The sequence below is a fragment of the Vulpes vulpes genome, chromosome 14 (assembly GCF_048418805.1).
Source record: "Vulpes vulpes isolate BD-2025 chromosome 14, VulVul3, whole genome shotgun sequence".
NCBI classification, from domain to species: domain Eukaryota; kingdom Metazoa; phylum Chordata; class Mammalia; order Carnivora; family Canidae; genus Vulpes; species Vulpes vulpes.
Window position 1 is genome coordinate 64131274 of NC_132793.1, and position 25183 is coordinate 64156456.

General features: G+C 35.6%; 1 long non-coding RNA gene across 2 annotated transcripts in view; it reads left to right on the forward strand.

Moving 5' to 3' along the window:
* LOC112915494 (uncharacterized) overlaps positions 1–25183 on the forward strand; it is a 274898-nt gene that overhangs the window by 208194 nt on the left and 41521 nt on the right. The gene's annotated exons all lie outside the window — the stretch shown is intronic.

The window sequence follows — 25183 nt, forward strand, 5'->3', positions numbered from 1 at the left end:
GAAAATCATATACAAGTTCAAAATGTGTTTTTAATGATAAGGTCCATGGCTTGGTTCTGAAAAGAGCATTTGTATATCAAATACCCTTATATAAGGCTCTGCCTCCTACTTGATAGGGACACAGGAAAAGCAGGATTCCAGAGGGGAACAGTTTCCTAAACCTCACTTGCACAAGTGATCCCAAGTAGCTATTGAATTCACATTTCAGAGAATGAACTCAGAAATGGGCCACATTTTTTAGTATGACTGTTTACACTAGGAGGGGTAAAGGTGTCTGCTACTACTAGCTAGAGAACTCCCCATTTAGATATAAAGTAGGGAAAAGAATATGAAGAATAAATAGGAATTGTCAGAGAATGTTGAAAGAATACATTCACATTGATTATTGATTGAGAGAAAAAAATTTTGACCTAAGTAACTTTTGATGATGTATTCAGGAAAATTATTGCCCAGATCCAGTTATATTCCTCTTAATTTCCTAACATCTTATTGGTGCACATAGTTTTGTCTTTTAATAAATACCTATATATATAAGTTAAGTAAGTTTATAATATCTAGCTGCATAGTCTCACAGTAATTTTGATTATAAATATTTTATAACTCAGTATAAAATTTCAAGAAATGGAGAAATGGGTAAAGCATAGATAATCAAATCTTTCTGAAACAACCACAGTTAATATTTGGGTAACATGCTTTTAGACATTTTAAAAACAATATGCAAACACATATATATGTCCATATGAACATAAATATGCATATATATGATTTTCCATTTACCTATTTATATTAAATGTGGAGCCATTGCATTCTAACAACTTGCTTTCTCATTTAATATATCAAGGTTATTGTTCCATATCAGCACACATAGCCCTATCTCATTATTTTTAATGATATTTACATTAATCTCTTCTTTTCCATGGGGGGTATGTTGTACAACCCCAGTTGATGCCTGAAACCACAAATAATACTAAACCCTGTATATACTCTTTTCTTAGATGAACATATCTATGATGAAATATAATTTACACATTAAGCACAGTAGGAGATTGGAAACAATAATAATATGATAGAACAATTATAATGATACACTGTAAAGAATGTTATGTGAATGTGGTCTCTCTCCCTCTCACTCAAAGTATTGCACTGTACTCACCCTTTCTTGTGATGATGTGAGATGATCAAATACATACTTTGTGAGACCAAGTGAGGTCAATGATGTAAGCATTGTGACACAGCTACTACTGGGCCACTATTGCCCTTCTGACAATACCTCAGAAGGAGGATCTTCAGATCCTGGACTACAGGTGACTATGGGTGATGAAAACCATAGAAAGTGAAGCCACCGATAAGGGGGGACTGCTGCAGTATTCTGCTGCTGTATATACAGTAATTTATATAGTAATATGTTGATAGAAATGTAAGAGTTTCTAGTTTTTCAACGTTAAAAACAGTGGTTATTCATATGTAAATCTTCCTCTTTAGACTTATATATAATTATAATTTATGAGTATTTCTGTTGAATAAATACCCAGAAGTGTATCACTTATTACTGCTTTTGATTTTCACCATGACCTCGCAAGGTTACTATTGTTGTATATTTTTTATCATGAGAGAACTAATGAGTAAAAAGGTTAAATAGCCTATCCAAAGTCAGGTAGCTAAAAAGTAGAAGAGGTAGGTTGCGTACACACCTCATATATATGAGTACAGCACTCATGCAGTCTGCTACAGAGCACTCTACAAAGCCGTCTCTTATCATTGCTGTCTCCTAGCATTTCATTTATTCTAGTAATTTAACATTTTTGAAGTTGGAATCCATCTCCCTGTTAATGCCATTTTAACAGTCCTCATCAGCTGGATAGCAGCCTGACACAGACGTCATTCTTGACATGTGTGCACCTAGATTATTACTGGTTCCATGACTGGACACTTGTAACCCTTCAATAAGCCACTTAAGGATCTTGAAGGAAGGAATATGAGTCTTGGCTGTATCTGAAAACCTTCTGTTGTTGACACCTTTATTTAATAAATAGAGTGCTAATGACCAAAGTTGGCAAATGGATGTCAAAAACCTAGTAGAAAGCCATAGAGACGTTAGTAGAGAATTCTTTAAAGAAATATCACATCCCCAGCAATCTCGGTGGAATAGTGGATAACAGTTGGCAGAAAAACACAAACATTGTTAATGCTGAGTAAAAAGGAATTAAGGAAGGACGGGACCTCAACAGTGAAGAATCTCAGCGAATTGATTTAATTTGTATATTCCGTGTTATATATGCATGCGTGTGACATATGATAAAAGTTCAAGTCTAACTGTAGAAGAGCTCTGTGAGTAACTAAAAATAAAAGTTATAAATGGCAAGAAAATGTTGCACATAGTAAAATTCATTGTTTTTTTTTCTTTATGTAACATAAAGGTGCCCTTTATAATTAATGGCTTTTTAGATCCCATGAAATATATTGGTACCTTCCTTATAGAATTGTTATAAGAATGACTGTAAGTGCTTAGGCCAGTACCTAACATGTGATGGACATTTTGTAAATGATAGTTATTAAATATATTTAATAGAAATTATAAATTTTCCTCCAAAAAGAGTGAATCAATTTCCAATACCATTTTAACAATTTAATTACAGTAATCTATAACCTAAAACATAATTTGATGTAATTCTTCATCAAAGAAAACAAAGCTATTATCTCAAAGCTATCATATGTGACCATGTATCCTCTATACAGATGAAAGGAATAGTTAAGTTTGGTGAAAGTCTAAACCCACCACCCCAAAACACCTTCCTAAAGTAGTCTCATAATCACTTAATTCTACCTTTTATTTTTTCAAGTAGATTTTTTTTGTTCTTTTTTCTTATTTTTCTCAAATAGATGTTTAAGATTTCTGGGTTATATATGTAAATAAAGATTGTACCTCCACTAATGATTCTTTGACCATTAGCTAATAACTCTTATTATTTGACAGATACATTATATTTTAAAATTAAAAAGTGTTAAGGAAATTTCTCGGATGCTTTTTTTTTTTTAAAGATTTTATTAATTTATTCATGAGAGACACACAGAGAGAGAGAGAGAGAGGCAGAGACACAGGCAGAGGGAGAAGCAGGCTCCATGCAGGGAGCCTGACATGGGACTCGATCCCGGGTCTCCAGGATCAGGCCCTGAGCTGAACGCAGTGCTAAACCACTGAGCCACCCAGGCTGCCTGGATGCTTTTATTAAAAAAAAAAAAAAAAAAAAAAAAGGCAGTGAGAACATATTACCTAACTAGATTCAGGAATATTTTGATATATATGAAATCAATCAGCTCTTCTATACAATGCATGTTTTGAGACCTTGGTCCTTTACTGATTCAACTTCCTGATCAGTGCAAACTTGACATTATACTTTGACTTTAAGACATTGAAATTGTTACTCTTTAGTCAAGTTCTCATTTCAGATATAGGAATGTCAGTCTGCTCTAGGTAGGAATTAGAGAAAGAAATGTTCTAAATAGAAATAACAGAAAACTTTCTGCTTGTTATCTTCTCATAAGGTGTCTCCACTTGAGGTGACATTCCTATAATGCTTTCTAAAGATTTTATTTATTTATTTGAGCGTGTGTGTGTGTGTGTGTGTGTGTGTGTGAGAGAGAGAGAGAGAGAGAGAGAGAGAGAGAGCACATGAGCAGGAGGCAGGGCAGAGGGAGAGAGAGAAGCAGACTCTTCACTGAGGAGGGAGCCTGATGCAAGGGCTCCATCTACTTTGAAATCATGACCTGAACCAAAGGAGACAACCAGCTGAGCTACCCAGAAGGCTTCATTTCTATAATTTTTTAGAGCCAGTTCTCCTGAATTCATGACTTCCTAACTTTCATATTTGAACTCACACATATTAAAAGAAAGATTCTGAATCTTCTTAACTTCCTATGGGTATTTTTTGGTTTACAAAGATTAATTTAGAATATAAAATATAGCTGCCATTCTGATATAGAAAAATGGTAGGTTTCTCTTTCCCTTCCCTATGGGGGAATATTTGCTAACCTTTTGGAATCACCTGAAGTTTTGGTCTTCCTATCTCTCTTGGCAGATATTTGTTTAGGCCTTTTGGTGGGCCATCCAACAGGCACTGTCAGTTGTCTCCCAGAAGACCATGTCTACTTGCAGGGCTGACAAACCTTCACCCCATGATCCTTGAAAGAATGAATGGAACATTGTTCATCTCCCATTTATTTGCCATTCTCTCCCTCCAGTGTCTGTAAGACTTAAAGAGCAGAGTCTGCTTAAAGAGCACAGGTGAATTTCTATGGGGGATTCAGAGAAAATCAGAAGGAAATTGCCTTTATGTAAGGATAAAGTTTATTTTCTGGATAATTTGACTTTTAAAAGAAATCTCATAAGAGAAAATACCTAAACATTCATACTTTCAAAACAAATGTTAAGGATTTGCGCATGCTGCCCCCTCTAAGAAAATCAGAATTCTGATGGTATGGCAAATAAAGAAAAATGTATAAGACACACATCTCTGGTTTTTCACATCTCTAGATATTCACCACTTATTTCAAACATACAGAGGAGAAATTTTATTCCATATTATGTGTTCAAGCCATTTGCTGACAGAGGTCTTTCCTTTCAGTCATCTCTTATACCTCTGCTCTCAGAGCTGTTTATAGATATCCTAAGGGATGGCCAAATTAAAGTTCAAGTTAGAACAAAATTATTGCAATGAAGTTTTTAGTTGTTTCTGGAGGTTCAGGAAGGAGTTTAATTTGTCTTTATGAGGGTACCCAATAATGAGTCATCCTTTGATGCCCACAAGTCCAAAAAATTGCTGTATCTACACAGAGAGCAGCATGGCACTGCTTACCTGAGTAGGGGTGTTGAGGCTGGATAGTTTGTGCTTAAAACGTAGCAGACCTCATGCCAGTATATCTAGTACAGTAGTTGTTAAGATAGGCAAGCAAACAATTGTAACTGAAAGTGGAGTCAAGCATTTAGAGGCAGAAACACTAATTAGAACTAATTGACAAGTGTTATAGCACTCACCAGGGTAGTTCTTTACATAGGAAAATGATAGTTATGTAAATACAGTGATTAATTGTATTCACTTAGCCATTACTTTTCTTTTTGGCATGAAGCATGACCAGAACTTGGCCATTGATTACAACTTCAAATTTATGGTAGATTTCTCAATGAACATTTCTGTTTCTCCAGCCAGTTTTGCTTTTGTTATGTGTGTGTGTGTGTGTGTGTGTGTGTGTGTGTGCATCACATTTCTATGTGTGTGTTTTACTACAACATCTCTGTGGGATATACATACAATTTGTAAGCATCTTCAATTTTGTTGTGGAACTTACTCTAAATCCATTGACATACTGAAAAATCATTCCAGGCTGGTAAACCTAAATACAGTTATTTGCTCTACTTTTTTTTAGGATTTAAATATTCTGGTAGTAATTTGAAAACAAGTCTTCAAATCTGTCAATCTAGCATCTGCCACAAACACTAATTCTCGTAAGAAAAAGGAGTTGTGCTGAGTGCATTATTTGTCTTTAAGTACATTTTGTCATATTAAAAATATTGTGAGAAGACTCCAAATATAGAGGTTTCACAAAAGCAAAACCAAAGAAAGCACATTGGACTACCTCTTATAATGTGAGAAATGGTGAGGGAGAGTCTGATTAAAGCCAGATACCAGGTGGGAGCTGCAGTGGAAGTACAATGGGGTTGAGAAAATTTTGGAGATGTGGGTTCAAGCTATGATTCTATCATGAATTATCTTTGTAACCAAAGGAAGCCACTTGAGCTCTTTTGATCTTAGTTTTCTTGTCTTTAAAATGAGAGGAATGAAACAGATGTTCTCCAAGGTTCTCTCTTCCTTTGAAAAATTAGTCCATTTTAAATTATTTATTTTGAAACATTTCCAATGTAAGTTCAGTAGAGTGGAGTTTAGCCCATTTTCACAGACAGTGGTAAAGATCCTCTGATGATGTTAGTGGTGGCTCAGACTTGGGATTGAGTCCTGTCTGGTTTATGACCCTTGTGGACTTTACCCATTTCCTTGGGGGAATGGGGTGGGAATTGGAGAGAGGTAAAGGGATAGTATATCCTTGGATTGAGATACTCAGGATAATTGAAACAGTTATTCTGTTTCAATTACAAAGATATTATAAACCATCTTCTGATTAAAAAACTTATTTCTTTTTTAAGTTTTAGGGCAAGGAAAAGGACGAAGTTGAGAGAGTTGACAATCTACTTCTATGCATGATCATATCTCTAAATAGCTATTTCTTAAGAATGTGTTTGTCTGATTTTTGCAACAAGTCATCACAACCTCTTCTACAACATAATCTCAGGGTAATTTAATGTAAAAAAATAATTTTATTATTATATCAGTTTCCTAGTGCTGACATAATGAATTGTTATAAGCCGGGTAGCTTGAAAAGCATAAATTTATTCTCTCACAGTTTCAGGCTAAAAGTCTGATATCAAATGATCAACAGGACCCTGTTCCCTCTGAAACCTCTGGGAAAGAATCTGGTCCCTGTGTCTTTCAGTTTATGGTAGTAGTTGACAATCCTTGGTGTTTCCTGGAAGCAGCATTCCAATCTTTGTCTCTGTTGTCCCATTGTGTTATCCCTGTATGTCTGTGTCTCTGTCCAAATCTCTCTCATAAGTACACCAGTCATTGGATTTAGGGACCACCTTAATACAGTGTGACTTCATTGTAACTGATTACATCTGCAAACACTCCATTTCCATATAAGACCACATTCTTCTGAGTTTTTAGATAGACATGAATTTGGGGGAGACACTATTCAACTCAGGAAAATTGTCATCTAGAGGAAAATGCCAACCCAACAAGTATCTGATGACAAATAAAAAAATATATTTTGGAGAGTTATTTACTGGTTTTAGAGAGAGAGCGAGCGAGCATGGGCAGAGAGAAGGGCAGAGGGAGACAGAGAGAGAGAGAGAGAAAGAGAGAGAGAGAGACTTCTTGCTGAGCATGGAGCCTGATGCAGGGCTCCATCTCACAACCCTGAGAACATGACCTGAGCCAAAATCAAGAGTCCCATGCTTAACCAACTGAGCTACCCAGGTTGCCCACAAATAAAAATGTTTTAATTTAAAAATCAAAAGTACACAAAAATCTGACACTCTTAAGAATTTTAGATGTAGATGTTAGAAATGATTCTCAAATATATGGCTTAAATGTGAAAATTAATAATTTTACCAATAAATTTTAAATGTATGAAATTTCTGTGATGAGTCACAAAATTGAGTGCATGCCAAGCATGTTCGGTTAAACAGCTTTGATGTACCATAATTGTAGTTGAATGTGTAAAAGAAGAACAAAAAAGAATGTAATGTGTATTTATTTAATCCCTAAATTACGTCTTTTATAGCTTTTTCCTTTTCTTTAAAAGCATTTTCTTCTCAATAATTCCATCGCATATAATCTTACATATCTATTATTCTGTTTTCTTGATTTTTATCTTTTTTTCTAGCATATTGATTTTTATAATTCTATTTTTAACTTTTATATGAAAGTAAAAACTGATTTAAAGGTGATTTATTACACCTGACTATCACCAGTGGAACTTGATCGAATTTAGCTACGATAATTTTTTTAAAGGAAGGGACTGTGATTCATTTATTGACAAGTTAAAAAAACCCTTCTATTATCACCTTTTCTCTGAATCCTTCACTTCTCTAATGAATTTATAGTGATATTTTAATTAAAATGTTGATAATAAAAGTATAAAGCATGTGTTTTAAATTTACACCTGTAAATAATTCAGCAAGCTTAAAACATTTATATGTACACGACACTGGAGAGAAAGATGAGGTCTGATGGTAGAGGGGCATTATATGTTCAATGAAATAGTGAGCAGTAAAATGGCCTGATCAAATTTGTGTATATATATATATATATATATATATATATATATATATATATATATTAAAGGACTTATTTTTTAAAAAAGGAAAGGAAGTGAATAGTATAATGCAGGAATCTACATAGCCAGGACTGAGAGTGTTTAACAAGATAGTACCAGTAATAACTGAATGAAAAGGGATAGATTTAAAAGTATCAAATGTAGAATCGGCATATAGGTTGGACAAAGAAAAGGAAGAATTTGAGGATGATATATAGGTTTCTGTATTAGTCAGTTTGGTAGTGGGTGATGACTTTAACATCACAGGGAATATAATAAGAGATGGATAAATAGGATTTTGGAAAAGAATATTTGACTTTGTGTTTGTAAGTTCAGATGCTTATGGAGCACCAAAGAGTAGACATCCAAAGTGAATACTTGAAATAAGAATATTTCCATCCACAGGAAAAATATCTTAAATCAAGAGAATTTTAAATTTGATTTCTTTTTTTTTCAAAAGAAAATTTTCAATGGTTTATGAATAACAAGATAAAATAAATTGAAAATAATTAACACAAATGTAACAAAAAATAATAAAGGTGGGAAAATCAAAGGTGAGATAAATAAAAAAAGAATCTCATAAGTGAGATTAGTCAAAAAACTGTCTATACAGCTGCTTGATGTGGGGTAGAAATATTTATCCAAGCCTGCTAGCGGCAATCATGAAGGAACACCATCAATATTAACAGGGCATGGAGTTTTGTTAATTATTGAATCCCTTGAACCTAGAAGAATGTCTGACACATAGTAGTGGCTCAATAAGTATTTGCTGAATAAGTGCAAAAAGTTATTTGAAGACTTTAAAATGATTTTTAATGAAAATAGTTATTTGCTCTAGGAAAAATTACTCAAATGTTTGAGATAGATTATATTCTTTTTTTCCAAGGACACTGATATTTGGCTAACAGTTTGATAATAACAATATTAACAATTGATAATTCAGTTACCAAAATGTATTAGTATCATTTGTACTTTGGAGAGGGGAGGTGAATCTAGGTTTTCTTGAAATAGTTTTATACACTTGACATTTCCTTGAAATAGTTTTACACACTTAATAGTGGCCTGTTCCTCGATGCTCCAGAACAAGTTTGTTCATGAAACTCTACTTTATGAATGACTGTGTTCATAACTGTCAAAGAAGGGTTCTTGGACAGCCTGGGTGGCTCAGTGGTTTAGCGCCGCCCTCAGCCCAGGGTGTGATCCTGGAGTCCTGGGATCGAGTCCCACGTCAGGCTCCCTACATGGAGCCTGCTTCTCCCTCTGCTTGTGTCTCTGCCTCTTTCTGTGTGTCTTTTATGAATAAATAAATACAATCTTAAAATTTTTTTTCAGATGTATTGCTGTATCTTATTACTCTACTTTCTTTGAGTCTTACTACCCAATGGTAGTTTAATTTTTTGTATTGCCGGGAATAGTAAATAATCTCTAGAACAAGAAGGTCTTTGTTCAGATTTTACTGCCTATTTAGATTTTCATTTGAGAACACATCAAGAAAACTGGTCTTTTGAGGTGAAATATAATTTTGTAAATTTTGTTAGTAAACCAAATGAAGTCTTCAGAATCCAGACCATAAAGTATTTTCTGTAGTATAGAAATTATGTTCTTTCTGGCTGGGACTCCTCACCATGAGGCTGATAACCTTGGAGTAAAAAGAATTTATGATAGAACTGAAATCTGCCCCTTATGATCTCCAGAGATTATGAGCAAGACATAGTAAAGACACAGAAAGAAAAAAAAGTGGCAATAAATCAACATTCTTATTCTTAGGTACTGTATGTCCTTACCACTTCTATCCTTACTTACTTCTGCGTTCCATGAGAAGGAGGAGTTTTACTTAGGACGCAGGAACTAGTAGTGTACTTTTACTGGCATATGAGCGGTGTGCCTTTACAAGCATGTCGCTACCTTTCAGGAGAATCCTCAAACCTGGAAACTTCCAATATGGCACTGAGGGGGCAGGAAAGGGCAAGCTTTGTTAGCTTGGGACAATGTTGCCCCTTCCACATGGCATGAACGTAGCACTCAGTGACCCATATTTGTTCCAATAAGGATAAATGGATGTCAATACAACTGGTGAGCCATCAGATCTTGTTGAAGAGTAAAGAGGTCATCTTGTCTGGGTAATTTTGGTATCGCAGTACCAGTGTATCACAATGAGAGAGCCTGATGGCTGTGGTAGCTTCTCAGGTGTCACCAGTCCAGGGAGCAGCTAGTTTAGCCACTCTGCAGCTTGGAACTTGGAAGAATCCTAAGAGAACCAGGCACAATGAAAACCCTTTTTAGGGCAGCCTGGGTGGCCCATTGGTTTAGCGCCACCTTTCAGCCCAGGGGTGATCCTAGAGACCCAGGCTTGAGTCCCACGTCGTGCTCCCTGCATGGAGCCTGCTTCTCCCTCTGCCTGTCTCTCTGCCTCTCTCTCTCTCTCTCTGTGTCTCTCATGAATAAATAAATAAAATCTTAAAAAGGAAGAAAAACCCTTTTCATTTCCCCCCCCAGCGCAAGGCTATATGGTAACATTGCCCTCTACACCAAGATGCGTTCTCAGATAGGAACAAGGGTAGGCAGTAGGACTTCATAAGACTGAACATTTTCTTGGGTTGCCTAGCCAGGAACATAGTTACCTGTGAGGGTTGTTATAATTACTAGGTGGAACTAAACTTACTGAGTTGAACTAAATTATAGTCGCTTCAGCTAGAAGTAGCTCTATTTTTATTATCCGGAAGGATGGAGAATTTTTAAAGAGATTGGGTCAGTAATAGAAAAATAAAGGCATTTTCTTTCCATATAGGGATGTGAATAAACTGAGACTCTTTTTAAAATTATATTTTATCTTTGTTCAGATAATTTGGAAATGGGACCAATCTAGGAGACTTTTTATTAAAATTATACAAACCAGTGTTGCATACTAGAGAAAGGCCTTTTGGATCATGGAGTAATTAGTGTGGTTAATACTACTTAAAAAATTCTAACCCATTCACAGTTCCAGAAGGTCTACAGTGAGGGTGGATGTGACTTCTTTGAAAATAATTCCTTGAGAGGAAAGCAAGAAAGGCCTGGTTTGTGAGTATAAATAAGTTTAAAAAATTACAGTTATCTCACTTTAGAAAAGTAGTCAGGCTCGGGGTGCCTAGCTTTTGTCAGGGACACAGAAAGCTCCATCTTTATTTTGATGGACGAAAGGAGAGATTAGTTTGAACAGCTGATTTTTATTCCAGTCATTCCACAAACTGTCAGGGTTTGTTTGGGATTTCTTCCTAGTAGGCTGTTTATCACTCTGACTTTCTTTGTTCTTCCTGGCTTTGATCTCAGTGGACCAGATTTTTGTCCTAAGTAACTCTAGGGGAATTCCAGGACAAGAGCAACATTCTGATTTGATGTTTGGAAGCATTGGTTTTGCTTTCTCCATCATTTGTCTTTGCTACTCTGTGTGCCTCTTTCATTTTCTTCTTTTACTTTGGTTCATTTTAAGAGTGCAACATATCAGAGAAACAAGAAGAAGATGGGTCTTCTACAGAGTTTCTCTTTCAGATTGATTTTTCAAAGAGCTGCAGAATAGCAGTAAATGCTTTGCCCTGGTTCTGCCACATGGGAGTCGGTCCAAAGACAAGTGTTTATTTTCTTGGTGAAAAATAATATCTCAGCCTGTTTGTGTGGAGTGGTTACAAGCATTGAATTGCATTAGCTGATTATTGTGAGGCCTAACCCTTTGTAGATATTTTTTGTTTGATTGTTGTAAAATGTTTTAATATCATAGCCAATTTTTGGTTCATGGTATTTTTTTAGAATACTCCTAGATTTTTGGTTGTTTTAGACATGTATATGTATGATTTCTGCATATATATATTTTTTTTCCCCAAGTGTTATTCCCTTTTGCAGATTCTTTTCCCTTGATAGAAGTGTGCTTTATACTTATATACTAAGGGATCCTGTGAATCTGAATAGATCTAAAACAACTTGGAATCAGTATTGCTTAGAGGGTCTACAAAAATGATTTATAAGAGTATAACACACATGCATATATATTTAAGGTCAAATAAAAATTGGATATATATCAAATTTAAGATGGTTTGAGAGGGCTAAATTGACACTTTGGCTGGAATTGTAATAGTCCAGTGCAGTGCAATGATCAGAATCACAGAAAATGTCTCTCTATATATGATTATTAACAAAGATAACATGAAATCATAAACTGACTTTTACTTAGTAAATACAATATATTTAGCATGCAGAAACCTTTGAAACATGGAGAACAGTAGAAAAAAGGGATAGGGGCAGCCTGGGTGGTTTAGTGCCGACATCGGCCCAGGGCATGATCCTGGAGACCTGGGATCAAGTCCCATGTCAGGCTCCCTGCATGGAGCCTGCTTCTCCCTCTGCCTGTGTCTCTGCCTCTCTCTCTCTCTCTCTCTTTTTCTCTGTCTCTCATGAATAAATAAATAAATCTTAAAGAAAAAAGAAAAAAGGGATAAGGGAGATCTTGTAATTGAAGAGGTGGAAAACATAGGTGAGGTGACAGGTGCCATCTGCTCTGGGAAGTCTTTCTACAGCGTTCTGTGCATTTAAGCAACATGATTCTTTGGTTGAAGGCAATGACACTACTTTGATAATATCATTCCTTGGCTACAAAAGAGTTAAATATATATATTTTTAAATCTGGCCTAAAAATGGCCCATACCTAGCACTGAAGCTGCAGAACAAATTTATGCTAACAAAGAGCCTGAAGAAGATGATGATGTGACTAACATATCCCTAACAAACTATGCCTGTTACTTGCTATGCTATATAAAAATATTTATATAGAGAATTAGTCACCTCTTGTATAAATCTCTAAAACATGTGAATCTGCTTGTCATTATATACTTAAACCTTCATTCTTTATGTGTTACTAGCTCTTTGCATCATTTCTTTCTCTTATGGCCCACTTTAAAATAAGGGCCCTTTCACTAGCTCAAATAATTGGAGAATCACCAGTTGGAGGCATTTTCCATAGAGATTAGAACAAAAGGCAATAATGGGAATAAATCTCTGGAAGTTGGACTTCTTATACCAAGAGTATACTCCCTTCTCACTTATAACAGAAATATCCATCATTTAGGTCTTTGTCCTTTAAGAAATTACCAATTCTTTCCATGTAGTAGTTTGTCCTCAGAAAATACTTTTAATGCAATCTATGAAATCTATTATATCCTTGCTGAATTTTCAAATCAGATTTTAGTAGTCAGTCAACTAAAATGTCAGTGAAAATGTGTAATTTATTATCTTTGTCTCAGCTTACAAGTTAACACAACACAACATAACATATTGATGGCAAAATGTAAAGCTTCACATAAACAAAAACAAAAGGCAAACAGATGGAAGCTCAACACATAGGAGAATAGCTATGGGGTAGAGAAAATGTATTTATTTCTTATTTTCATTTAGCCGTCTACATTATGAAATTGTTGGCAATTATATATATTTTGGGCCAGAGTTTTGAATGAGAAATGAAACTATTCAAACTAATTTTCATAAATTATGAAAATGCCATAGACTGTTAACAAAGTAAAATTTATTAATTCAGTTTCATACTATTAGAGAAGGCATGCTGATAGTGCCCAAATTCCTCAGGGCATTCAACAAAGGCATGCACCAGAAGAGTCTAGGAGAGTGGCCTAGTTCTGAGAAGACTAGACCATCTGGGGAGAGCCCTGGCTAATCCCAGGGTTTTCATTTTTAAATTTACCCCAGTACATAACTAAACCACGTGAAGAAATGATAGAAGTTGACATTGAACTTCATAATTTTACTAAGCCCAGAACTAAACCTAAAATGTGCTTCTTTTACTGTATCACAAGTGAATATCAATTTAAAATGGAGCCAAACTAAGAAAATGAAGGTGCCTCCAGATATTCCTGAATTCCAAACCTAAGTGAATTTAGAACCATGACCTTTAGCCATGAAGCTAAGATAGGATTTAAAAGACTTCCTTAAAAACAGCCTGTTCCTCAGCCTTGAGATTTAGTTAGTATACATTTCTGACAATCATGCACATGAAAGAGGCTTTGAAAGAGCACTTTCCAGAAAACCAGTGCATTAATCTGGAGACTTTGAGGTGCCTGTCCATGATTTGTGCTTTAACCAATCCTCTTCTTCCGCCTAAATATACTTTTCTTTTTTTCCTTTGTATTACACATGTGCTGATTTCTCTTTTACCAAACTCTGAGCCCTTTGAATCAGGAAAATGGTCTACAATGTCAGCTTTGTTTCTCTCTGTCCTCTCTTTTGAGAATCTAGATCCTGGAATCTTTGTATGCATAAACTACTTCACACATCCTTGTATGTAAAGGATACTAGTAAATAAGACTACTGAGATCTAAATACTTTCTGCAATGTATAATTTTGTCTAACATTTTTTCAGGGAATAGCTTTGCAAGTTGAGTGAACCAGTTTATAGCAACTCATGTTGTACCATAATTTTACAAACTCTATGAAAAATATCAGGAGCACCTGGGTGGCTCAGTGGTTGAGCATCTGCCTCTGACTCAGGGCATGATCGAGTCCTGCATCAGGCTCCCGATGGAGAACCTGCTTCTCCATCTGCCTATGTCTCTGCCTCTCTATCTGTGTCTCTCATGAATAAATAAATAAAATCTTAAAAAAAAGAAAAAGGAAAAATATCAGCTCACTCTGTAGTACTATATATTAAATATATGTAGAATATAATCAAGTTTGTAAACTAAAACTTATTGAACTAACAGTTATCATTCATTCACCTAACAGTTATTGAGTTATTAGTCGGTACAACTAATAAATACTACTAATAAGTACCACTCTGGATTGGTTATTGGGGGTGCAGTTTAATATCCACAATCCTCAAGAACTTTATTTAGCTCTAGAACTTTACTAAGTGACTACTACTGTGTATTAAGTACTGTTTAAGATGCACTACCATCTTTTCCTCATTTAATTATCATAACAATTCATGATCTCCATTTTACAGATACAGAAACTAAAGATCACATTTAGATCTTTCATCCATTTTGAGTTTATCTTTGTGTATGGTGAAAGAGAATGGTCTAGTTTCATTCTTCTGCATATGGATGTCCAATTTTTCCCAGCACCATTTATTGAAGAGACTGTCTTTCTTCCAATGGATAGTCTTTCTTCCTTTATCGAATATTAGTTGACCATAAAGTACAGGGTCCACTTCTGGGTTCTCTATTCTGTTCCATTGATCTATGTGTCTGTTTTTGTGCCAGTACTACACTGTCTTGATGACCACAGCTTTGTAGTACAACCTGAAATCTGGCATTGTGATGCCCCCAGCTATGGTTTTCTTTTTTAAAATTCCCCTGGCTATTCGGGGTCTTTTCTGATTCCACACAAATCTTAAAATAATTTGTTCTAACTCTCTGAAGAAAGTCCATGGTATTTTGATAGGGATTGCATTAAACGTGTAAATTGCCCTGGGTAACATTGACATTTTCACAATATTAATTCTGCCAATCCATGAGCATGGAATCTTTTTCCATCTCTTTGTGTCTTCCTCAATTTCTTTCAGAAGTGTTCTATAGTTTTTAGGATATAGACCCTTTACTTCTTTGGTTAGATTTGTTCCTAGGTATCTTATGCTTTTGGGTGCAATTGTAAATGGGATTGACTCCTTAATTTCTCTTTCTTCAGTCTCATTGTTAGTGTATAGAAATGCCACTGATTTCTGGGCATTGATTTTGTATCCTGCCACGCTAGCAAATTGCTGTATGAGTTCTAGCAATCTTGGGGTGGAGGCTTTTGGGTTTTCTATGTAGAGTATCATGTCATCGGCAAAGAGGGAGAGTTTGACTTCTTCTTTGCCAATTTGAATGCCTTATATTGAACACCAATAAAAAAGAAATTTATTTAAAAAAAACCAAACAATTAATAAAATTAAATAAATGGAAATAAATTTTAAAAATTTTAATTAATAAAAACAAGATTAAATTAAACAAACAAAAAAAGAAACTAAAGATCAGAGAAGTTAATTGTTCTCCAAAAGCTGAAATCTCAATCAAGATGTCTGATTATCAAATCTATGCTTGCAAATATGGCCAGAAGACATGTTTTCTGGTTACCAGAAATGTTCTAAAAGTGAATTAGTTTCCAACTCTGAGATTTGGGGAGAATTCATAGGAAAAAAAACAAGATATTTTAATTCTCTTGAAAAAGAAAATCTAGCAACCATTCCATATGGCAAAAATTGGCTGCAGCTGAGTAGCAGCTATTTGCTTTATACTGGCCATTTTCTTCCCAATCTGATGTAGTTTCCAGTGGCTAGCTGCACTTCCTTATGCTATTTGCATTGTTCCTGCAGGCATTTGTGTTTAAGACTCCTATATTCTTCCATGTTTTCTAAATGTAATTCATTTTATTAAAAAAAAACATACTGGGACCTAATTAACAGGTAAAATAGGAGATTAAAATTTGGCCTTATGAATGTTACAACTATTGGAGGGGAAAGTATAGGTAGGACAACAGTGAACTTCTTATTCCAGAACTCCAATATTAGACAGCCTTTCCCAGCCTATATAAAAAAAGACAGGCACATTTAAAAAATAAACATGAAAAAAAATAAACATGGAGACAAAAAATTTCTATAAATTAACAACACAGTTGATTAAAAATCCAAACTATATGAATGGGCCTAACATAGCTGAAGGGAAGCTTAGTAACATGGAAGATTCATTTTTGGAAAAATCCAAAATGGGGCACAGAGAAATGAATAGATACCAAACATGAGAGATCATTAAAGAAACATGGAGGATGAAATGAAAAGTTTACTACATACTCAGTGGAGTTTCATACAGAGAAAGTAAATGGAGAGGGGAAATATTCAAAATAATAAGGTCTTAATACTCAAATCCAAAATTTGTGAAGACATAGTGATGAATTCAAACATCATAAACATGCAAGTCCAAATGAAGACACATAGGTATTGAAATTGCATAACATCAGTGATAAAGAGAAAAATTTAAATGCAAACAGAAAAGACAGATTACTTGCAAATAGGTGACACTTATTCTCAAAAGGTAGTAGATTAATGTCTTTAAAGAATTTAGGGAAATTATATTTTGCATGGTCCAAATTATGCTCAGTTAAATTACCATGTAAGGATGATAGTAAGATGAAGACTTTTTCAGACAAGAAAGATAGGGCGTTTATATCCTAGACAAATTCTGAGAGAACTTTAAAAGAGTACATTTAAGTAAGGAGAAAATCAACCACAGAGGAGGGAATGAAAATAATAAAAGCCTCAGTGAGCAAATTAATTTAAAAATATATATTAGCAATCTCGGGCAGCCTGGGTGGCTCAGCAGTTTGATGCTGCCTTCGGCCCAGGGCCTGATCCTGGAGACCCTGGATCGAGTCCCATGTCGGGCTCCCTGCATGGAGCCTGCTTCTCCTTATGCCTGTGTCTCTGCCTCTCTCTTTCTCTGTGTGTGTCTCTCATGAATAAATAAAATATTTAATATATATATATAGGCAATCTTGTCAGAAGATAAATCTGTTTTTGGAAGGTGGGCAGTTAAATGAGGGACTTAAGTGATAAATAATAATATAGAACTAGAAAGAAGATTGAATTAAAATTTTCCATGTTCTTGATAATGTTTGAAAAATAGGTTATATATATTGTTAAAGATGGATTTGGGGTAAAAAAATGCATGCCAAATATTTAAGGCACTGATTCAAAACATTTAACAATGTACATGGTCTGGACAACAGCTAATTATAAAAGGACACTGAACAATGAGAAAGGACAATATTTATAAGCAACCGGGACTGCTATTCTGACATCTTCCAGTAAATATAAGCTGATTCAAAGATAGCCATTAAAATAATGGGAATGAATGAATAACTTTCCAAAATGTAGATGGAAAAAAAAATAGAGAAACTTTTATCAATTCTACAAGATTAAAAAACCGAGGTCTAGACAAATTACATGACTTGCTCAGATCACTTAATAAACCAGGTGGGGTTAGGAGTAAACTTGGATTTTAACTATGTCTAGTATTTCTTTACTGTGGTATTTAGCCCCACAAATTAGTTTTCACATCAATATTTTATAAACATTTACTAGATTTATTTTCTTATTTCAGGCAGATGTATGCTATCATCATTATTGCTGATTCATATTTTAGTAGTTTTTAAATATCTCCATTTATGCTTTATAGCGGATTATTAATGTGTGCAGCTCTAAATGTTAATATCCCTTTAAAAATATTACCTATAATTTAAGCTTTTAACAATGTGTATATGTTTTAAATTTTATTAAATAGAAAAGTATTGCTATCTCTATTACAAACATAAGTAAATGGCTGTTATTCAAAAAAGTAAGAATTTGTCCTGTGTATTTATAAAAGGACTTTATTTCTTCCACTTCAGTTTTCCTGAGGGAAAGATATTTTGTCAAATTTTATCTCTCATTGTAACATGATTTCAATGGGTAAAACATGATTTTCTTGATTAAATGATTTATAGTATCCAAAGCAACAAGTTTGAAAGCTTAAAAAAACAAGCAGTCTAGAAATAATTCTCTTTATCATTTTTTTCTTATCTTACATTTATCCTTTGACCCCAAATACTCCACTAGCAGTGTAAGTTAGCTTCCTTTTTCAATAGAAAAAGAAATAGGAAAAATGTTTTTTTAAGATTTTGTTAAAATTGTGTGATATCACTGGGAAATTGCTATCAAAGTTCAGTAATGACATAACTACTTCAGAAGTTAACCAAGGAGATTTTAGGTAGTGTAGTTTTTAAAAGTCCAGTTAAATCACATCAAACCATTAAAAAAAAAAGAAAACCTGTCATTTAAGGGAGTAACCATTTTTTGAGCACCTACTGGGAGCTAACTACCCTTTTAATAGGTAATTGGTATAATATCTAGTAGTATTTTCCTTGTACACGGTGCTGAGGAACTTACATGGAAGAGAGAACCAAAGAGAGAAGGATTGGGGTTATCTCAGGAGGGAGGAAAAAAAAGCCTGAGTCAGAAACATAGTTACCTAATTGGACCAAAGTTGGCCATTGCCTACAGAGGACCTGAGAGAAATTTTTTTTTTCCCCTCATGAATCAGCCTAGATTTAGAGAAAAGGAATGTTGTTATGGGATGAATATATATCATGAGGAATCAGAGAGAGAAGCTGCTGAGTATCTTTTGGCATGAAAATAAAGGATTAGCTTGGGCAGGTGCAAGGGATCAAACCTAAAGCTACCGAAATTATACTTATTAAATTCCTGCGACCCTTTGGGCCACTTGATTTAAGTGCCTTCTTTCTTAGTTTCACACTTTACTGTCTTTATGTGTGTACAATGAGACATGAATTTCTTCTGGAAAAACAAAGAGAAGAAGTCTGATCTAGTTGAAATGACTTCCGAGGATGATGAGTCCCTTCCTCCGGCCACCAACATGCATGCTCTCCATTATCCCACACACGTCTGACAGGACAATGGGAACCGCTGTGACAGTGGATGCTGATGTGCCCCGGGGATACCACCCTTGGTCTGCCTCTAGGTTTTGAGTCACCTCTGACGATGACATCATGTCCCTTGGCCATAATGTAAAATAGATTGCTTTCTTGGCAGTAGGAAAAGTTGCATCTCCAAGATATCATTTTTGGATCTGGTCAGAATCCTATTGCATTTGAATTTTAGGATATGTTCCTGTTCTACTTGATTCCCTCAATTATAGAGCTTTACCTCCGGTATCAACTGTTTTCCATTATGTTTTCACACTGTAAGTTTCCCAGAAAAATTCATGCCAGTTATTATTATTTTTATGAGTTTATATGCTCAAATACAAAACATACAAAATAGGCTAGAATTTATTAACATGAAACATTTAATACAGAAAGAGATAGGGCATTATAAAGTTATATGTCACGAGCATATTGAATGTGCCCAATTGCTTTTAAATGTCTAAAGTATAACCATTATGTGCTATTATAGGGATTATAAACTATATTGAAGTAATATATTCAAGCATCCAAAAAATCAAAGTAAATAAAAATAATTCTGCTCATTGGCTCACAGTTAGGAAGGAATGAGAGTAATAACAATAAAATAATAATGTGCAGGCAAAGACAAATACGTCGTGCAGCAGCCTGAGCTGTGGCAGGCCCTGATTCAAGGGAGGGAGCCGGAGGCTTCCAACTCATAAAAATGAATATTTTTCTGCCAGGGGAAGACTGCACACATCTCTTTGCCACTCTTGCCCCCTGGGGGCCTCTTCTGCCCTGCCTTTGTCCCCAGTGAGGGAGGGGGGAGAACAGAGGGTATAGATATGGCTAGGAACATTTCATTCCGGGAGCTTGCGACTCCAAGGAGTAGCTGAGCACCTGCATCTCCAGAGAGTAATTTAGTGCCTGGGTCACACTGACCTTGCATCGTGGAGTCTGTGATGAAGATCTTATCTGGGCCTTTCCTTAGGGTTTGTTCTCATTCGGAGATGAAGCGAGGAACCTTTTCAAGTCTTATCATTTAGCAAATGGGAAAACTTAGGGATAGATGTAAATGATACCTTATTCCACTTCAATTATTTTCCAGAATCCCCTTGCTGAAACCCAACGTCACTATTGTACATGGCGGCAGCCGTCAGCTTGTTTTCTCGGGAACACAGGATAGACGCAGGTGTTGTAGGACAATGCACATTTACTGTCTTATCCCGGGGCTGCCCCAGCCATGCTCCCTGGGAGGGCCTCCATGTGCTACTTCACCGTGGAGCCTCACCGAGGTGAGCAGTGGGGGAGAGGCAGAGAACCTGGGCGGGCAGGCTGGTGCTGGAGAGGGAGCAGGGCAGAGAACGCTTCCTTGTCAGCTCTTGTTAGTCACAGTCATAGGCAGTACAGCAGAAGATCAAGCTCATTACAAGGAAACATTTTTTCTTATGGCAAAATGTATGAAAATCTTAAAGGTCAAGCTGTATGCTAGGAATTGTTGAAGAGCCTTTGAAGCATTTGCTAACTGAATCATGAATTATAGTGTATGTTAAAAATGATTATGTGTAAAAATAAGGCACATACAGGGTTGAAAGTGACTTTGAAATTCCCCTTATTCATGTACATATGTGAACCTGAAGGACATGTATCCAGTTTTATATATATATTTTTAATAAAATTTTTGTTTTAAGATTGTTTCAGTTTTGTGGAATAATTGCAAAGCTAGTACAGACAGTATTTTCCACATCCCTCAGACCCGTTTTCCCTTATTATTAACATCTTGCATTAGTATGGTATTTTTGTCACAAGTTATGAATCAATATTGGTATTTATTAACTAAAGGGCATACTTTATTCAGATTCTCTTGGTTTTTACCTGTTGTTCTTTTTTTTTCCCCTCTGTTCCAAGAACTCATCCAGGAAGGTAGTTTGCATTCTCTTAGTGAGTAATTATGTGGATTATCCTCTCATATCCTTATCTGCCATCTATATGTTCTCTCCAATGAGGTGTCTTAGATCTCCTGCCCATTTTACCATTTGACCTTTCTCTCATTCTTGCATTCTATTCTGGTACAATCTACTCCATCAGATTTATGTTTTGTAAATATTTCTCCAAGATATGGCCTGTTTCCTCATGTAATACTATCTTTCAAAGGGAGGTTTTCAATTTTGATAAAATATAACCCATTGATATTTCCTTTCATGAATCATACTTTTGGTGCTGCATCCAAAAACTTATCACCAAATCAAAGGTCACCTAGATTTTCTCCTATGTTTTCTTCCAGAAGTTTCACAACCTTGGATTTAACATTTAGGTTTATGATCCATTGTGAGGCAATTTTTGATAAAGGTATGTAGTCTGTATCTAGGTTCAATTGTATGTATGACTGTCCTATGTTCCAGCACCATTTATTGAAAAGACTGTCTTTTCTCCATTAAATTGTACCCTTGTCCAAGATCAGTTGACAATATTTGTGTAGGTCTATTTCTGGAGTCTGTATTCTATTCTACTGATCTTTAAATATTTCAGGTCACAGTCTTCTTTCCATGAATTCTGGTGGAAAGTCTACTATAATTCTTGTTATTTCCCTCTAGATAAGGTGTCTTTTCCTCTGGCTTCTCTCGATATATTTTTTTTTCTTTTTGCCATTTATTGCAGTATGAATATGATATGCCGAGGTAGGTTTTTTTGTTTTGTTTTAATCTATGTTTTAAGTTCTATCATAAATCTTGACAATTTTACTTTAAATATTTCTCCTGCTTTGTTCTGTCTTTTATCTCTATCAAAGATACTCCAATTAGGTATTTGGTATACTTTTTGAAGCTGTCCCACAGTTCTTGAATGTTTTGTTTCATTTATGTTTTCCTTTGAATTTTGGTTTCTGTTGAGCTTAAGTTCACTGATTCTTTACTTGGCATGCTGGTTTCCTAATGAGTCCATTGCAAGCATGCTTCATTTTTACTATGTTTTTAATACTAACATTTCTTTTGAATTCTTCCTTAGTGTTTCCATCTCTCTACTTACATAAACCACCTGTTCTTGAATGCTGTTTACTTTTTCCATTAGAGCTCTCAACATATTAAACATAATTATTTAAAAATTTTGATAATTCCAACATCTGCATCAGTTCTAAGTCTGGTTATGATGATTGCTTCCTCTCTTCACACTGTGTTTTCTTCGTTATTTTTGTCATACCTTGTCTTTTTTTTTTTTTTTTTTTGAAAGCCAGGCATATTGCATTGGATAGTAGCAACTGAAGTAAATAAGCCTTCATTGCAAGGATTTATGGACATATGGCTAGGAATTTGACTGTGCTTAATGACTGTTGTAGTTATAGGTATCACAGGCTTTAAGGGTCTCTCTTGCCTTTATTTTTCCTTCCTTCTAGACTTTGAGCTTTTCTAATACTTCTCCACAGAGGAAGTCGGTGCCTTGCAGCTCTTTCAGCCATAATCCACTATTATTATACTGGAGCCCTGTTGGTATGGTAGGAGGATGTTGGGGGAAGGAGAGCGTTCTATTTCCTTCCAATTGAATATCCATGTTCTGGTGGGCCTTTGTCTGGTGGCTATGACCATCAAACATGTGCCTCTATTTATCTCGCTCCCCCACTTCCCCTCTGGTATCCTTTCTGACTGCAGACTTACCATTCTTTTTCCTTGAAGCCCTGACTCCTACTGAATATGGTTTCTTCTCCTTAGTAAAGCAGAAACGCTATAGGGAACAGGAGTCAAATGATTGGTTGGCCCTAAATGGAATAGGGTTCTGGCAAATCTTTCTCCCTGGTGCCTTCGTCTATCTTTGTTATTGAGAAAGCTTTGGGAAATTTCACAATGATTCTCCTTCCCCTCCCTCTCTCAGAGCCATGCGTATATCTCTCATAGATCTTTACTATGAGAACGTGGTAGGCTTCCTGCAAGTAGAGTCCACAAAAGTATGAAGGCTTCCCTGAGATTGTAGTCCCCAGTAGTTTCTTATTCTCATACAATACAAATTCAGTTTGTAAAAATTAATCTTTTAAGTGTTCCTACCAGTTTACAGCTACACATAAACACATCTTGTTTGCTTTATCTCAGGATGTTCCTGTGTTCTTGATTTCAGGCTAATATTTTGCCCTGCAACTCTCAGTGCTCTAAAAAGGCCAAGAAAAGTCATTGATTTACACATTGGCCAGCTTTTTTTTTTTTTTTTTCTTTTTGGCTGGATGAGGTGATGTGTTCTAAGCTCTTTGCATATTGGAGCTGAAACCAAAAGTCTACATCTGTTAATTTTAGTTTTCTTTTTTCTTAAGGTTTTATTTATTTATTCATGGGAGGCACAGAGAGAGAAGCAGAGGGAGAAGCAGCTCCCTGTGGGGAGCCTGTTACAGGATTCAATCCCAGGACCCTGGGATCATGAACTGAGCCAAAAGCAGGCACTCAGCCACTGAGCATCCCAGATGCTCCTAGTTTTAGTTTTCTTCTAAATGTAATGCATAGCATCATGAAACATGCCAGATTTACACCATCATTATTTCTACTGTTGTAATTTTTTATCATATTTCTCCTTGCTCTCATTGGAAACAAAATATTCAATCATCAGAAACTTCATAAAGCTCAGTTCCTCCATTTTGGAAATCTCTTCATTTGCTGGATTTTAATCAAAAGCTACATAAATTCTAGGCAACTGAAAGAAATAAAGTGGAATAAATTTGTTGCATTGAAAGAGTTCAAGGTCTAGTAGTATACACAGACAAGTACTAGGACACATAAATGGACAGAGTGCTAAGAGCACAAAAAGGCAGTTAAAGCAAACACCAGGTTGAGGAAGGTTCTGGGACAAGTTGATGGAATCAAGAGTAGTGTTGAAGTAGGTGGAGAGAGAGGAGGGAGAGAGGAACATTGCAGCCACAGGGACACCCTGTGAAAGCATGAAGGATCCATGACACAGTGTGTGAATCTGCTGTGGGGAGGTGGGCTCTCCTAAGGCATTTGATTTTATCCTGAAATCTATGTAGGAGCTATTGAAGGGTAGTAAGCTACCATACGTTTGGATTTGCCTTCTGTACTGAGGACTCCCACAGTGATGGGGGGATGAGGTGGAATGTCTGAGACAACAGAGAAGCTGGGTGAGGGCTAAGGCATCTGTGGAGGTGAGAATTAGGAGGATCTGAATTAAGGCAGTGTGAAGGGGGTGAGCTAAGGGACAAATACATATCCTATCAATGTGCACATATTGTTTATGTATATGGTATACTGGGAGAGTATAAGAGTTAATAAAAATCCAAATGAGTTCCAGGTTTCTGTGATTTTGGTAAATGGGAGGAGGTTAGTGCCAACCACTGAAATGGGATTGAAGGTGTAGGAAGAACAGGTGATGTTTGGAGAGAGAGGGGGAAGGACAATAATGATTTTTTCCCCTCTATATTTCAAAAAGAAGAAGTATTTCTTTCTTAAGTATTCTAAAGACCCACTTTATGGAGAAGGAGAGGTAATAAAAGAGATTGCCACAACAAATCAAATTGTATAATTTTCTACTCTTGAATAGAAATTGGAAACCGTTATCATAGCTACGTTTCAAAATCAAATGCAGTCTTCTAATTCAGACCATGCGCCTTCATCAAGAGGTCATGTTCTTCTCTGCTCTGGTGACTCCAGAAAGACATTCTGTTTTTTGTTCTCCCATACAACTAATTATTGGGTAGGAAGACCTGGTTAAAAGGATAAGAAAACAGGTGGTGGAAACATAGCTACAGGTTAAACACTTTATTTAATCACTTCCTGACTGATAAATGAGGGATAATCTTTTCAAAATTAGGTAAGGA